The 14,901-nt window shown below is 32.7% G+C and overlaps 1 pseudogene; it reads right to left on the bottom strand.

The window, feature by feature from the left end:
• Positions 1-2,514: 2,514 nt before the first annotated feature.
• LOC118575747 lies at positions 2,515-12,543 on the bottom strand (annotated as a pseudogene).
• Positions 12,544-14,901: the final 2,358 nt, after the last annotated feature.

Below are 14,901 nucleotides of genomic sequence, written 5' to 3'. Positions count from 1 at the left end.
ATCAGATAAGAATTTTTGTAGTAATCATCTGATTTCTAGTTTTCAAAATGTATATTTAGGATATAGTCTTTTATCAGTTGAGAATTTTTGTTTCATTTACTTTCTTGTGTTCAGTATGTATATTTTGGATATAAGACCTATATCAGATGAGAATTTTGTTTTATGTAGCTAATGTCTTGTCTTGTTTTTCAAATTAGACCTTTATCAGTCAGAATTTTTGTTTATTTATCTGGTTTCTTGGATTAAATTTGTGAAGTATTGAAATTAGAACTTTATCAGATGAGAATTTTCTTTCATTTAATTTATTGTGTTCAATAAGTATATTTTTAATAATACACCTATATCAGATCAGCATTTTTTGTTTGTTTTCTGTTTTTTTTTTTGTTTTTTGGTTTTTTTTTTTTTAGACAGAGTTCCTTTGTGTATCTTTGTGCCAGTCCTGGATCTCACTCTGTTGACCAGGCTGGTCTCAAACTCACAAAGATTCCCCTGGCTCTGCCTTCTGAATGTTGGGATTAAAGACATACACCACCACCATCCAGCTAGCATTTTTGTTTTATTTATTTTATTTATCTGATTTCTCATGTACAGTATGTATATTTTCAGTCTTACTCCTGTATCCAATGAAAAATTTTGTTTACTTTTCTAGTTTCTTGATTTCTATATGTAACTATAGATATTACAACTTTATCAGATGAAAATTTTTGATTTGTTTATCTAATTGTATTTACTCTGTCTATATTGGATATCAGACCTTTTTCAAAGGAAATTTTTGTTTTCTGTATCTGTTTTCTTGTGCTCATAATGTATATTTTCAGTAATAGTTCTATTTTTCAGAATTCTGTTTTTTTCTAATAGTTTGTGTTCAATAAGAATATTTTTGATATTACACCTTTATCAGATGACAATTTTGTTTGATTTATTTGATTTCTTAAGTTCAATATTCATATTCTAAGTATTAAACCTTCATCAGATGAGAATATTTGTTTTCTCTATCTGGTTTCTGGTGTTCATTATTTATATCTTGGATATTAGACCTTTATCAGATGAGAAATTTGGTCTCATTTATCTAATTTCTTATGATCAATATAATGAAGATCTACCGTCCAAAATATACATATTGTACATACTTAAGTAAATGAAACAAAAATTCTCTTCTGATAAAGGTCTAATCTCCAAAATACACATACTGAACACAAGAAATCAGAAAACAAATTTCTTATGTGATAAAGGTAAAATGTAAAAACATACATATTGTACACAAGAACTTAAATAAAACAAAAATTACCATCTGATTATAGTCTAATATCAAAATATATATATTTAACACAAGAAAATGAATAAACAAATTTTCTCACCTGATAGCTGATATCCAAAATAAAGATAATGATGCCAAGTAATCAGCTAAATAACATGAAAATTTTCATCTGATAAAGGTTCAATACCAAAAATATACATTATGAGCACAAGAAATTTAAAAAAAAACAAAAATTCTTACCTGATAAATGTCTAATATCATAAATGTACACATTATTCCAAAATATCAGATAAATTAAACAAAATTCTCATCTGATAAACCCTAATATCCAAAATATACATATTGAGCACATGAAATCAGATAAATAAAACAAATTTCTCATGTGATATAATTCAAATAGAAAAAAATACTCATCGAACAAAGGAAATTAAATAAAAGAATAATTCTTATCTGAGAAAAGTCTTATATCCAAAATATACTTATTGAACACAAGAAATCAGAAAAATAGAAGAAAATTCTCATGTGATAAAAGTGAAATATTAAGAACATACTTATTGATCACAAGCAATTAAATAAAACAAAAAATTCTCCCCTAATAATAATTTTATATCCAAAATGTACATATTGAGCACTAGATCAGACCAATAACACAAAAATTATTTTCTGATCAAAAATGTTCATATGGAACAAAAGACATCAGATAAATGAAACCAAAATTCTCATCTGATAAAGGTCTAACATCCAAAATATATATACTGAACACAAGTAATCAAAAACACCAAATTTGCTCATGTGATTAAGGTCAATATCAAAAATATTGTTATTGAACATATGAAAATTGATAAAACAAAAATTCTCATCTGATAATGGTCTAATATCAAAATATACATATTGAACACAAGAATTCACACCTGATACAGGTCTAATACCAAAAATAAACACATTGAATCCAAGAAAGAAAATTAAAAAATATTCTCCCTGATGAATTTCTATATTGAACATATACATACTGAGCATTAGAAATCAGATTAATAATACAATTTTCATCTGATATATGTCTTATAGCAAAAATATACATATTGAAAATAAGAAATAAGATAAAAAGATTTTCATCTGAAAAAGGTCTAAAATCAGAAATATACACACTGAAGAAAAGTAATCAGGAAAACAAAAAAATCTCTGGTGATAAACGTTAAATATCCAAAATATCGATCTGAACATATAAAATTAGATAACACAAAAATTCTCACCTGATGAAGGTCCAGGCTCCGTGGGCAAGAAGCGCGGGTCTGTCCACCAGGAGACAACAGGGATGCGGCTTAGAGGGGTTGGGTACTCAGTAGCCCCCTAACCAGCTGGAAAAGTCGAGCAGCTCGTGCTGCATGGGACTCAGCTCTCCCTCGCAGCCGCTGTCCTCTGATGAGTAGGCAGAGCAGGGGAGCCAGGCTCCGAGCTGCCCCCGATGTCCGGGGATGAAGGGGCGCAAGACAGTTGCTCCAGATCAGCGGCGGTGGCGCAGCAGTTCCGGGGATGCGGGTCTCCGCCGGGTAGCGCAGGTTCCAGCGACTCCAGGCGAGGCGGGCATGAGTCGGGGCAGCGCGCCGCCGTCCATCAAGCTCGCATTCAGCCCTCGGGCACCTGCTAGGAGTTTCTGGGTGCCACAGGAAGAGTGCCTGCGAGGAACCGGGTTCGGTGGGAAGCGAACGGTCTCACCTCCACCGGTCTCAGGCAGGGCACTGCTGCAGGATTTCCTAGGGCACCAGTCGCTGGCTTTCTGGAGCCCCAGGACCCCGTGCTGTACAAGGGCTAAGAATAGGGAGGCGTGGTACGCTCGTGTCCAGCACGTGTGGTCAGACCTCTCCTGGTCTCCAAAAACATACTTAATTAACACAAGAAATTAAATAAAAAAATAATTCTCTCCTGGTAAAGGACTATATCAAAAATATACATATTGAGCACTAGAAATTAGGTAAGTAATACAAAAATTCTAAATCTAATAGAGGTCTATTATCAAAAAATATATCTTGAACACAAGAAATCAGACAAATAAAACAAATTTCTCATCTGATAAAGGTCTAATGTCCTAAATATACATATTAAGCAGAAGAAATCAGAAAAACAAAACAAAATTTCTCATGAAACAAAGGTCTAATACCAAAAATACAAATATTGAACAGAAGAAATTACATAAAACAAAAATTTTCATCTGATAAATTGAAATATTCAAAACATGCATACTGAACCCCAAAAATCAGAAAAATAAAACAAAACTTCTTATCTGATAAATGTCAAATATCCAAAATATACGTATGGAACACAAGAAGTATATAAAAAAATTACAAGCAGTAAAGTGCTGATATGCAAAACATACACATTAATCCCAAGAAATCAGATAAAATAATTGTTATCTGATAAAAGTCATATATCTAAAGTATACAGATTGAACACAAAAAATTAAATAAACAAAAATGGTCATCTGATAAAGGTCTGTTATCAAAAATATACATATTTAACAAAAGAAATCAGGTAAATAAAACAAAAATTCTCCTCTGATAAAGCTATAATATCTAAATATACATATTAAACACAAGAAATCAGAAAAACGTATCAAAATTTCTCATGTTATAAAGGTAAAATATCAAAAATGTATATATTTAACACAAGAAGTTACATAAAACAAAAATTTTCAACTGATTAATTGAAAGATTCAAAATATAATTATCTGATTTCTGGCTGTCAATATGAATAATTCAGATGTAGACTTTACAACTTTATCAGATTATAATTTTTGTTTCAGTTATCTTTTTTTATACTATATGTATATTTTGGGTATTAGACCTTTATCTGATTAGAATTTTTGTTATATTAATTTGATTTGTTGGGTTCAATACATATCTTTTGGATATTAGATTTTTATCAGGATAGATTTTTTTCATTTAATTTTTTTGTTTAAGATATAAATATTTGTTATTAGAGCAATATCAAATGAGAATCTTTTTATTATTTACCTGATTTCTAGTTTTTAGTTTCTATATTTTGTATGGACTTTTATCACATGATAATCTTTGTTTTATTTAATTTGTTGTGTTCAATGTGTTTGTTTCTGATATTTGACAATTGACATGAAAATTGTACTTTCTTTTTATTTGTTTGTTCTATATGTATATTTGGATATGAGCACTTTATCAGAAGGAAATTTTTGTTTTACTTAATTTTTTATTTTCAATATGTATATTCTGGATATTAGCCCTTTATCTGTTGAAAATTTTTGTTTTACTTCATTTGTTGTGTTCAATATGTATGTTTTTGATATTTGAAGTTTATCACATTATTATTTTTTCTTTTTCTTTTTTCTTTTGTTCAATATGTATATTTGGATATGATACATTTATCAGATGAGAAATTTTGTTTTACTTAATTTCTTGTGTTCAGTAAGAATATTTTTGCTATTTCAGCTTTATCACGTGAGAATATTTTGTTTTTCTTATTTCTTGTGTTCAATATGTATGTTTTGGATATTAGTATGTTCATGTTGAAAATATTTGTTTCATTTCTTTTGTTCCATATGTATATTTTTGATATGAGACTTTTATCACATGAAAAGGTTTGTTTTATTTAGCTAATTATGTTCAATATGTGTATTTTGGATATTAGATGTCTATTGGATCAGAATTTTTGTGTTATTTATCTGATTTCTTGGGTTCAATGTGTGTATTTTTGATATTAGTTCTTTATCAGATGGGATTTTTTGTTTATTTATCTAATTAAAGTCAATAGTTGTATTTTTGATATTTGACCTCTATCAGATGAATATTGTTGTGTTAATTATTTGATTTCTTGTGTTCAATACGTATAATATGGATGTTGGTCCTTTATGATATAAGATTTTTTTTGTTTTATTTAACTGGTGCAATGTGTTCAACATATATATGTTGGATATTGGACATTGATCAGATGAGAATTTTTGTTTTATTTATCTGAATTCTTGTTGTCAGTAGGTATATTTTTTATATTAGACATTTATCACATGAGAAATTTTGTTTTTTTTATTTCTTGAGTTTAATATGAATATTATGAATATTAGACCTTTATCAGATGGGAATTTTTATATTATTTACTTTATTTCTTGTGTTCTATGTGTATATTTTGGATATTAGACATTTATCAGGAGAGATATTTTGTTTTATTTATTTGATTTCTTGTGTTCAATATGTATATATTGGATATTAGTTCTTTATTATGTGAAAAATTTCTTATTTAATATCTTGTGTTTGACATATGTACACATATATATGACAATAGATGATTATTTAATGAGAATTTTTATTTTATTTTTATGATATCCTTTGTTTACTATGTATATATGTATATTAGACATTTACCAGGTGACAATTTTGTTTTGTTTATCTAATTTTTCCAATATGTACAAAGCTGGCCAAGGATACACACTTAAAATTTTGTCATATAATATTCCTTCACTTTCAAGGCTAGTCAAAAATAATTTTCAAATGTTCTTATGTGATATAATTATTTGAGATAACATTGTAACCAATATCATTTATCTTTCCTAAATGCTACAATGCTAAAATGTGAAACAATGTTGAACTATGTGTATAAATTGCATTATGTAAGATTTTCAAAAAAAAGAATCAAGCAGACATAATTATATTTAATTAAATATAATACAAATGTAAATTATTTAAATATAAACTAATTTTATAATATAAGATTTATACACATAAATAAATTTAATTAAAAATATATTTTTTCACACTGCAGGATGTTAACCACCTCCAATGCACACATAGGCAGGTCACACTGCATTCATTATCTCAGTGAAAAAATAAGGCTTCCTACAGGAGGAAGATGTGTTTGGCGGTCAGCACCAGGGTATTTATGGGCAACCACTGGGGGATTGATGATGCAAAATTTTCAATTCAGGAACACATGTATTGATTAAAATTAAAAATAAAATTGAAAGATTGGCTCCATCAAAGAGAAATTAGAAGAGCTTGATTTGCAGATTATTTTTCTCCTGTTTTTATTGCCAGTTACCATAAGTTGTCATGTGATCTCCACATGCATTCCATTTTACACACACACACACACACACACACACACACACACACACTAAATAAACAGTTGCAGTAATTTTAAGTACCACTTTTTTCATTCCTGATTTACTACCACACACAGAGCTACATGTACAGGAAAAGGGATGTGGAAGCCACTGAGGAAGTTGCAGAAGTAGCAGCACTGCAGAGTACCAACTGGAGCTATGGGTTACAGTCTACAGGGTTACTGTCCTGGGGTTGATCATAGCTGACCTCTGTTGGTAAACACCATATCAAACACTATGTGGAACATAAATAAGAGATGACATGTGTTATTGTAAAATAGACTCTCAGAATTGGGCAATCTTTTTTTTTCTGCAGTAAACTTATTCCCAACATAGTTGCAAACCTCCTACAAATGGCCCTTGAGCACTCAGATGTGTAAACACATGTTGATAGGTAATTTGTTTGGTTAAATACATTTGCTAACAAATGTGCTAATTTAATGCTGAACTTTAGAAGACGTTTTATTATATGAAATATTACTGACGTCTTAGATTTTGACTAGTTAATATAGTCATTTAAATTAACTTGGTTCTTTTTTATCACAAATATAATCCAAATAACGTTGTATGATACATTAATCAGGGCAATAAATAAATTTAAATAGTGTCACTCACTTTTTATAAACCGATATTAATAAAACACATCTCGTTATTCTCTCAAAATGCATTTCACATTCTATAATTAACTTTCTTATTTTGTTTAAAAGCATTTGACCAATAACTATAAATTATCCTATAATATAAACTGATGCTCATTCTCTTAATAAAAGAAAAATCATTCTTTATATTACACAAATGATTATTTTTCTTGTTAAAGTAAGATTACTTAATATACATTTACTTATGGTCAACTTACAAGTTTTTATTGTGAGTCTGGAGTGATTGTCAAGTGGTTAAGCACTCTTGATGCTTTTTCAGAGAATCTAAGTTCAGTAGCCAGTATCTGCCCATACAGGGTGCAACACCATGTTCCAGATAATCTGAAGTCCTCTTAAAGTCTCTTCAAGCACCCAATATACAAGTGGCATACAATCTCAATGGCATGAGTGTGAATTGTTGAAGCCAAGATTGCAAAAAGCACAGGGACAAATAGCCAAACGAATTGAAGCACGTGAATTATGAACCAATGGCTGTGTAGCCCCCAGCTGGATCAGGCCCTCTGGATAAATGTGATAATTGAATAGCTTGATCTGTTTGGGAGGCTCCCAGGCTGTGGGACTGGGACCTGTCCTTGGTGCATGAGCTGGCTGTTTGGAACCTTGGGCTTACACAGGGACACATGCTCAGCCTGGAAGGAGGGGACAGGACCTGCCTGTACTGAATGCACCAGGTTTAAATGAGTCCCCAGGGGTTTCTTGTTCCTGGAGGACATGGGAATGGAGGGGATGGGCTGGGGCGAATGTGGTGGTGGGGGATGGAGGTGGGAGGACTGGGGAACTCATGGCTGATATATAAAATTAAAACACATAGTAAAAAATAAAAATAAAAAATATATAAAGCCAATTGTTTTAGGCAATCTATTATAGAATCAATCATTGGACATATATATGGGCAGCAAAAATAGAGCTCAGTTGGTCTGTGAGTGTACAAGATATGTTTCCATGGGCAGATCTAGATCAAGGATCATAGATATAGACTCTCACACAAAGGCAAACAAACTTCCCCTCATCACTTGAGGCTTGGAACATTACAAATCTCCCTGTGATCTCATGAGGATGATAATAGTTGGGACAAAAACTCTCCACCATAATTTGCTCTTTTCAGATGTATAGGCCTAAACAATTCTAGGCTAAAGAGACTGTAAGGAATGAGATGAGCAAAGCATGAGTATGTGCATGGATTCAGATAGTAACCATGCCTTTCTATTATCACCATGTAGTAAATAAATCTTTAACTCTATTTGAGCACAGATCACCTGATCCCAGCTTTTATTTGGGTCCCAGTGTTATATATGTCTGTATTATCTTCATTCTTACACAAGGCCTTTTAGATCTATCACTGGAGACATACTGGAAAGGAAAGCAATAGACAAATTGTCTCTATTTAAACAGGAAAGAAATTATTTGAGCATTCACAAAGAATCTTATTCATAATTTCTCATTAAGAAAGCAAATTTCTAATATAATCCCTCCTCTTTCTCACCAATTGGACTTCTTGAGCTCTACCTGGGGCATGGCCAAGGATCTTTGAATCCACTTCCATCAGTTATTGGATGAGAGTTCATTACCCCCACTCACAACCAGGTTGTTCATGTAGATCTCTTCCATTTCTCTGTCATTGGGCGATCCCTGTGTCTTTCTTAGGGTCCTGCTTTCTAGGTAGACTCCCTGGAGTTGGGAGTAGCAATCTAGTCATCTTTGTTTTACATCTAGTATCCTCCTATGAGTGAGCACACACCATGTTTATTTTTTGAGTCTGGGTTACCTCACTCAGGATTATTTTTTTCTAGATCCATCCATTTGCCTGCAAACATCATGATGTCATTTTTTTTCTCTGCTGAGTAGTACTCCATTTTGTATATGTACCACATTTTCTTAATCCATTTGTGTTTTAATTTTACATATCAGCCATGAGTTCCACTTTCCTCCTCCTCCCGCCCCAAGCCCTAGATTTCACCCCAGCCTCTCTCCCCATTCCCATCTCCTCCAGCGCAAAGACTCTCCTGGTGATTCAGCTCAACCTGGTAGATTCAGTACAGGAAAGTCCAGACCCCTCCTTCCAGGCTGAGCAAAGTGTCCCCGCATAAGCCCCAGGTTCCAAAAAGCCAGCTCATGTACTAAGGACAGGTCCAGGTCCCACTGCCTGGGTGTCTCCCAAACAGTTAAAGAAATTCAATTTTCTCACTAATCCAAAAGGCCACAGCTTTTGATTCATAATTCATGTGTTTCCATTAGCTTGGCTATTTGTCCCTGTGCTTTTTCCAATCATGGTCTCAATAATTCTCGTTCATACAATTCCTCCTCTTCCTTGACATTTGTACTCCTGGAGCTCCATCTGGGACCTGGCCGAGGATCTCTGTATCAACTTCCATCATTTACTGGATAATAGTTCTCTCTGGTTATACTATTGCCTCCCTCACTTGTGTCTATTCCATTTTATAATTTTCTATTTTGTGTCCCTCAAATTTATCTCAATGTTCATAAAATATATGATCATTCTGCTCTGATTATTAATATTTTGGTTAGCTTATTTATGCACAGAATTCTTTTTCCTCTAAACAGCTGTGATATCATCAAGCAGTTAATTTAGGGTCCAGTGTGTGTTGTGTGGTTTCTCTCATGCAATGCCAGTTCTCCTATGAGTATGGATCCTGTGAACTTTATTAGACTTTTTTACTGATCATGATCAACTGACTTTTCATAACTTATGCTGTCCTCTCTGTTTCTAATGGTTTCATTGTTAATTGGGTATGATCAAGATTGGAAGTCATCTTCAAAGTCAAGAATAAAAATGGATGATTTTTCACAAGATAACAGATATTATAAATCACAACTATGCAAGTAAGCAGAAGGCTCCATAAGTACAATAATTCAAGAGTACAGAATAGTGTATAGGGCTTCAGTTTTATTGATGTTGCTTATACACAGGTTTGTGTGGCATGTGTGTTTCTGTGTTGTAGCACCTTGCTGCAGTGTGAAGGGAGTTATCTCTGTGTTTAGTAAACATTGGTTTTAAATAACGAAATGCTTTCTCACATATTAAGGAGAAGTACCATTGTGGAACAAGTTATGTCAACCATACTTGGTTTTCTCTTAATTGTATCTATTAAGTGTAGTAATTAAATACTAACATACAAGAAACTGGTAGGTTTCTACACTGAATTACATGCTTGAATAATGTACGACTGCTCACTGCATACCTGCTTTACCATGTTTCTAATTTTAATCATGGGCAATCTTATTTACATGTAGGCACACAGGAATATTGTTCTTTTTTTAATTAAAATTTCCAGTATAGTACACTAAGTTTTTTTGTTTCCAATGTACTGAAATCAAATTCAGATGACTTTTTTTCCCTTTCCTCAGAGAAGTAATATTTGGAGCCATCAATAAAAAGAAACTGAAAGGGATAAGGGAGGAAGAATTTATGATGAATAGAAAATTCATGTATTAGAAATGACTTCTAATTGCAGTCTGATCAATGTGGAGATCCCAGTTAATTAGTATAAAAAGACTGCATTTAACTAAAGCCTAGAGGAGCATATGTTTGTCATGCTCTCAGAGTGTTTCCCTGAATTACATCCATGAATGGTAATGTGTCTGTTTCAGGAAAACACAGCCAGTAAAATTGTGCCAGACATGTGTTCTTCTTGATCTTAAAATAAAAATCTTTATTATAGAATCTAGTGGTAAAAGCATGGTTAAAAAGATATCTTTTGACTGTCCAGGCAGATTCCTCTCCTAATCTCAGTGAGTGTCATGTTCTCTCTGCAGGTGTTGAATTGATACAGTATGCTCAGAGACTAGATGACACCATGCATCTAATTTCCATGTAATTCATATACCAGATTTATCTTGTTGGACGCTATTAGTCTGCATGAAGTTACCAAATATATTACTGAGAAAACACAGGCAAATTATCATAGTAATTTTGTTATGCTCACCGTGAGTAAGGAGAAGCACATGGTTTGTATTATTTGTCATCATTATGCTTCTGTCTATTTCTCTAAACTGATTGTATTTAATTCTACCCTGAGTTTTATTTTCTTATTCTTACTCATGGTTCCAATCTGTGTTCTTTCTGCAGAGTGTTGACATTCATGTCTGGATGGTGGTGAGAGGGTTATTCATTTATAAAGGATTTAGTTTTGCTACAGAATTTTGTATTCAAAGAAAGTCATTGTATCTTCTTCAGTTTAGGAGCAGTTTCTCTTTACTCCTGCTTGGGACTTATAAAATTATGACTTTCCTTCTAATGAGAGGAATTGGTGTTCATTAGAATTCAGTTGAAAAAATATGCATAGGTTGTAGGAACTGAAAATTGAATATGGAAATTTAAACAGCACTATGGAGTTACTGTGCATTCTTCATTTCTGCAAAATGAGATACACATCATATAGCCCTGATTCTAGGAAATGCCTTATATTAGTGCAAGAAACAGACAAATAAAAAACAACACAATTTTGTCTAACTTAATTCCAAATATTAATGGGGTGTTTGAGTAATTAATATGCAACTATGTAGAAATCAAAGATAAACGGAGTATGTGTGCAGATTACTATGTAGTCAATGTCTCTTCCATGAAGTGTTCCATGAATTCCTCTTATACTTAAATTAATAAAGTCCTGTTTTGCAAATCAGCCATATGTAGGAGGGCATTTTTTAACCATCAATATATGTTAAAATTGCCAAAAATTGTTATTAAAAGATGGAATTCAGTGTTTTTCACTAAAATCTTAAGGTATTAGAGGGTTCTAAGGAACTCACATACTTTAAAAGTACCACTTGTTTCTTGTGATTTTTCTTGCTTTCCTTTTTTCTTTCTTTCTTTCTTTTTTGATTTTTCAATACAGGGTTTCTCTGTGTTGATTTTTGGCCCCTGTCCTGGAACTCACTTTGTGGACCAGGCTGTCCTTGAACATATAGGGATTCACTAGCCTCTGCCTCCTGAATCCTGGGATTAAAGGCATGCACCACCAGCACCCATCTCCTCATTTTCCACCCATAATTACTTAACAGTGATCCTAGGTGAATTGATGTTATTGTGAAAATAACTTTGTGAAAAGTTTTAATCATGGTTCTTATGGCAAAGTTGCAGAATCTTAATATTATAAATTGTATTATGGTAACCAATGGGAAAAGTCATTGGAGACTTTACAGGGGAATACATTGCCTTCATGCTTCTTGGACACAAGTAACTAGATTTTTTTACCCAGTTGAAGAATTACTTTCATCTGAGATTCCCCACAGATACTGTGTGTTATCCTCTATGGAAGCCTCATTTTAATCAGCTTTAATCAACCACCTCATAGAAAGACAATGTGAGTGTCTTCAATGCTTCTCAATGTCAGCTGTGCTAAGCCTCAATTTAAAATGCCCACCTGATTCTGCTAGCTCTAGCAAGTCAATTTCACCATGTTGCCAAGTCTAAACTAAATTCATTCATGCTGGCCTAACCTTCTACGTACCTGAATGCGTGGAAATTTTGTCTGCCTCTGGGAGCTCATGTTGTTCTATTTCTCTGTTCCAGTAAAGTACAAAGAGTGAGCTTTTTGATCCTCCTTCCAGTCTCTTAGTGTAGGAGAAGGTATACACGGCTTTTTTTTTTCTCTTAGAAATCCAATATATTATCAGGAAGGTGAAACTTTGTGATAAAGTTTCCTGAGAGGATCCAGACAGAAGGGAAAAGAAAAATGGCTTTTTCTCAGGTAATTGCATGTGTGGAGGTGAGATTTCTTGCCTGTTCTCCTACAAAAGCTTCTTTTTTGGTGATCCCAAATATTTACATTACCTCACAGTTTTTAAAAGATTTTTTTCTATTTCTGATGCAGTTGTCAAGGTAAATTTTTTGAATGCATGTCACATGAGTGTGTGCTGATTTTCCACTGTTTTCTCATTTTATGTTTTCAAAATATATTCTCTGCATTAATACATAGTATATTCATTTGATATATAAATATATATGCATACCCATGTCCTACTGAAAATGGTATTGATTCATCTCATATGAATGAGAAAGAAGATATATTCCATGATGGCTTCTTTCAAATAGATACTCAAGTACCTATTTGTTTATTATAGACTGTTCTGAGAAAGAGGCACTGTGAAAGAGAATGGAATGTCTTTTTGTCAATACATAATGTTTAATGCAGTATTGCTATGAAAATATACTGTGTTTTATACTAAGATGAAGTGTTTAAATTAAATATGAACTTCCAAATGGAAATTGCCAGACATAAGTTCATATTAAATTATCCTATGAGGCAGCTTTTCTCCTGTTTTCTGTTCTTATTTTGTGAATTGATTCAAAGAGTCTATTCCATCATTTCTCTCCTACCTACTACCCTTACCATGACCTTGCAATGCCCCTTAGTTGTTCTGACATCTGCTTATAATCACTTTTTTGGGAGCTGGTGCAATTCTACATACTATGGTTATAAAGTACATTTTTTTTAAATAACAAACTAATGAAGAACTTTTAGGCAAAGTGTACTTATATTCATGTTGATTTCACAAATAGTCAAAAAGTCTCAACAAAGAAAATTTAGGTTGTTGGAGATGAAGTGCCTTCATTAACAATCAAAAGTATTAAACTGGGTGCTGGGATGCCATTATTTAGATACACCATTTTCAAGTGAATCCAAAAGAAACTTTTTCACCGTTTAAAATGTATTTAAGAGAGAATCTAATCACTTGTCTCACTGCAAAACTGTAAAATGGTGGAATTTAAGGATGGATCATAGAAATTAAAGGGAATGCTTCACTGGAGACACTGGTGTGGTATCAGTTTCCTGCTGGGCCTGTAGACAAATATATTACTTACCCAGTGTGAGAAATACTTCTGGCTGTGGCTATGCGTCAGATTCTATGTGCTGTTTCCAATACAGCTGCCAGTTATTTTTCAATTAACAATCTCAGGGAACTTGAATGAGAAGAAGGGTAACTACACCTTTTTACTGCTGTGTTTAGACTCAATTTGAAATGTATGTGTATAGTATAAAGTGGGAGAATATATAGCAGAAGCCACATACCCAGGTTTGAGAGATTTTCATGATCTGAAGGAATAATGGTCTCACCCAAAGCAGGAAAGAAAAAACTAAGTTTTGACCTGTCAGTAAAAATTCAAGTTTTCTGCACCTCTGCTGTGGCAAAAGCCAGTAATTGGGGTCTCTGAGTGTGGTAGCATGGAATGCAGGTTCTGCTGTCTTTGCACACAGAATAGCTTCAGATAGCTGTAACTGTCAAATAAACTTCTTGACAGAATCCATAAGAAAGGGGAAGGACAGATGGCTTGTTCTCAGGTAAATGTAGGCACAATGACGGGACAGGTTGATGACATTCTACACATAAATGCTTCATCTGCAGAGCTCTCAACTTTCACTATAGTCACTCATTCTGGGAAAACTATATTTTTGTGATTTTTTATATTTTAATATAAATTTTTTATTATAACTGTCATTTCTATTCTACATCCTGCTTTCCACTCTTTCTTGCCTCTTTTATTTTCCAGTATGACTTTTCTACATGAGTTCATGATCTGAAATATTTAAAAATTTTATGATATTAAAGACAAATATTAAAACTGAAATCCTACTGAGGACAATTTCAGTCATTATTTATCATGGATAAAAGAAACATATTTCATGATATGTTTAGATCCTGGGCACTTTGATCTCATGAAAGTCACAACACATTCCCTTTTAATATATAACATTTAAAAATTGCAGATTCATTACTGATAACAGAGAGTTCTTTAGTTAAATATTCTTTTTCTGGGGCAAATAAAGACTCAAACCACTATAACAAAGGAAAATTTAATTTTCACCTCAGAGTCCATTGACATTCAAGGATGTGGCTATCAATTT

Source organism: Onychomys torridus, unplaced genomic scaffold, assembly GCF_903995425.1.
Source record: "Onychomys torridus unplaced genomic scaffold, mOncTor1.1, whole genome shotgun sequence".
Lineage (NCBI taxonomy): Eukaryota > Metazoa > Chordata > Mammalia > Rodentia > Cricetidae > Onychomys > Onychomys torridus.
Note: the sequence above shows the minus strand (reverse complement) of the source record. Positions and strands in the feature narration are given on the sequence as shown.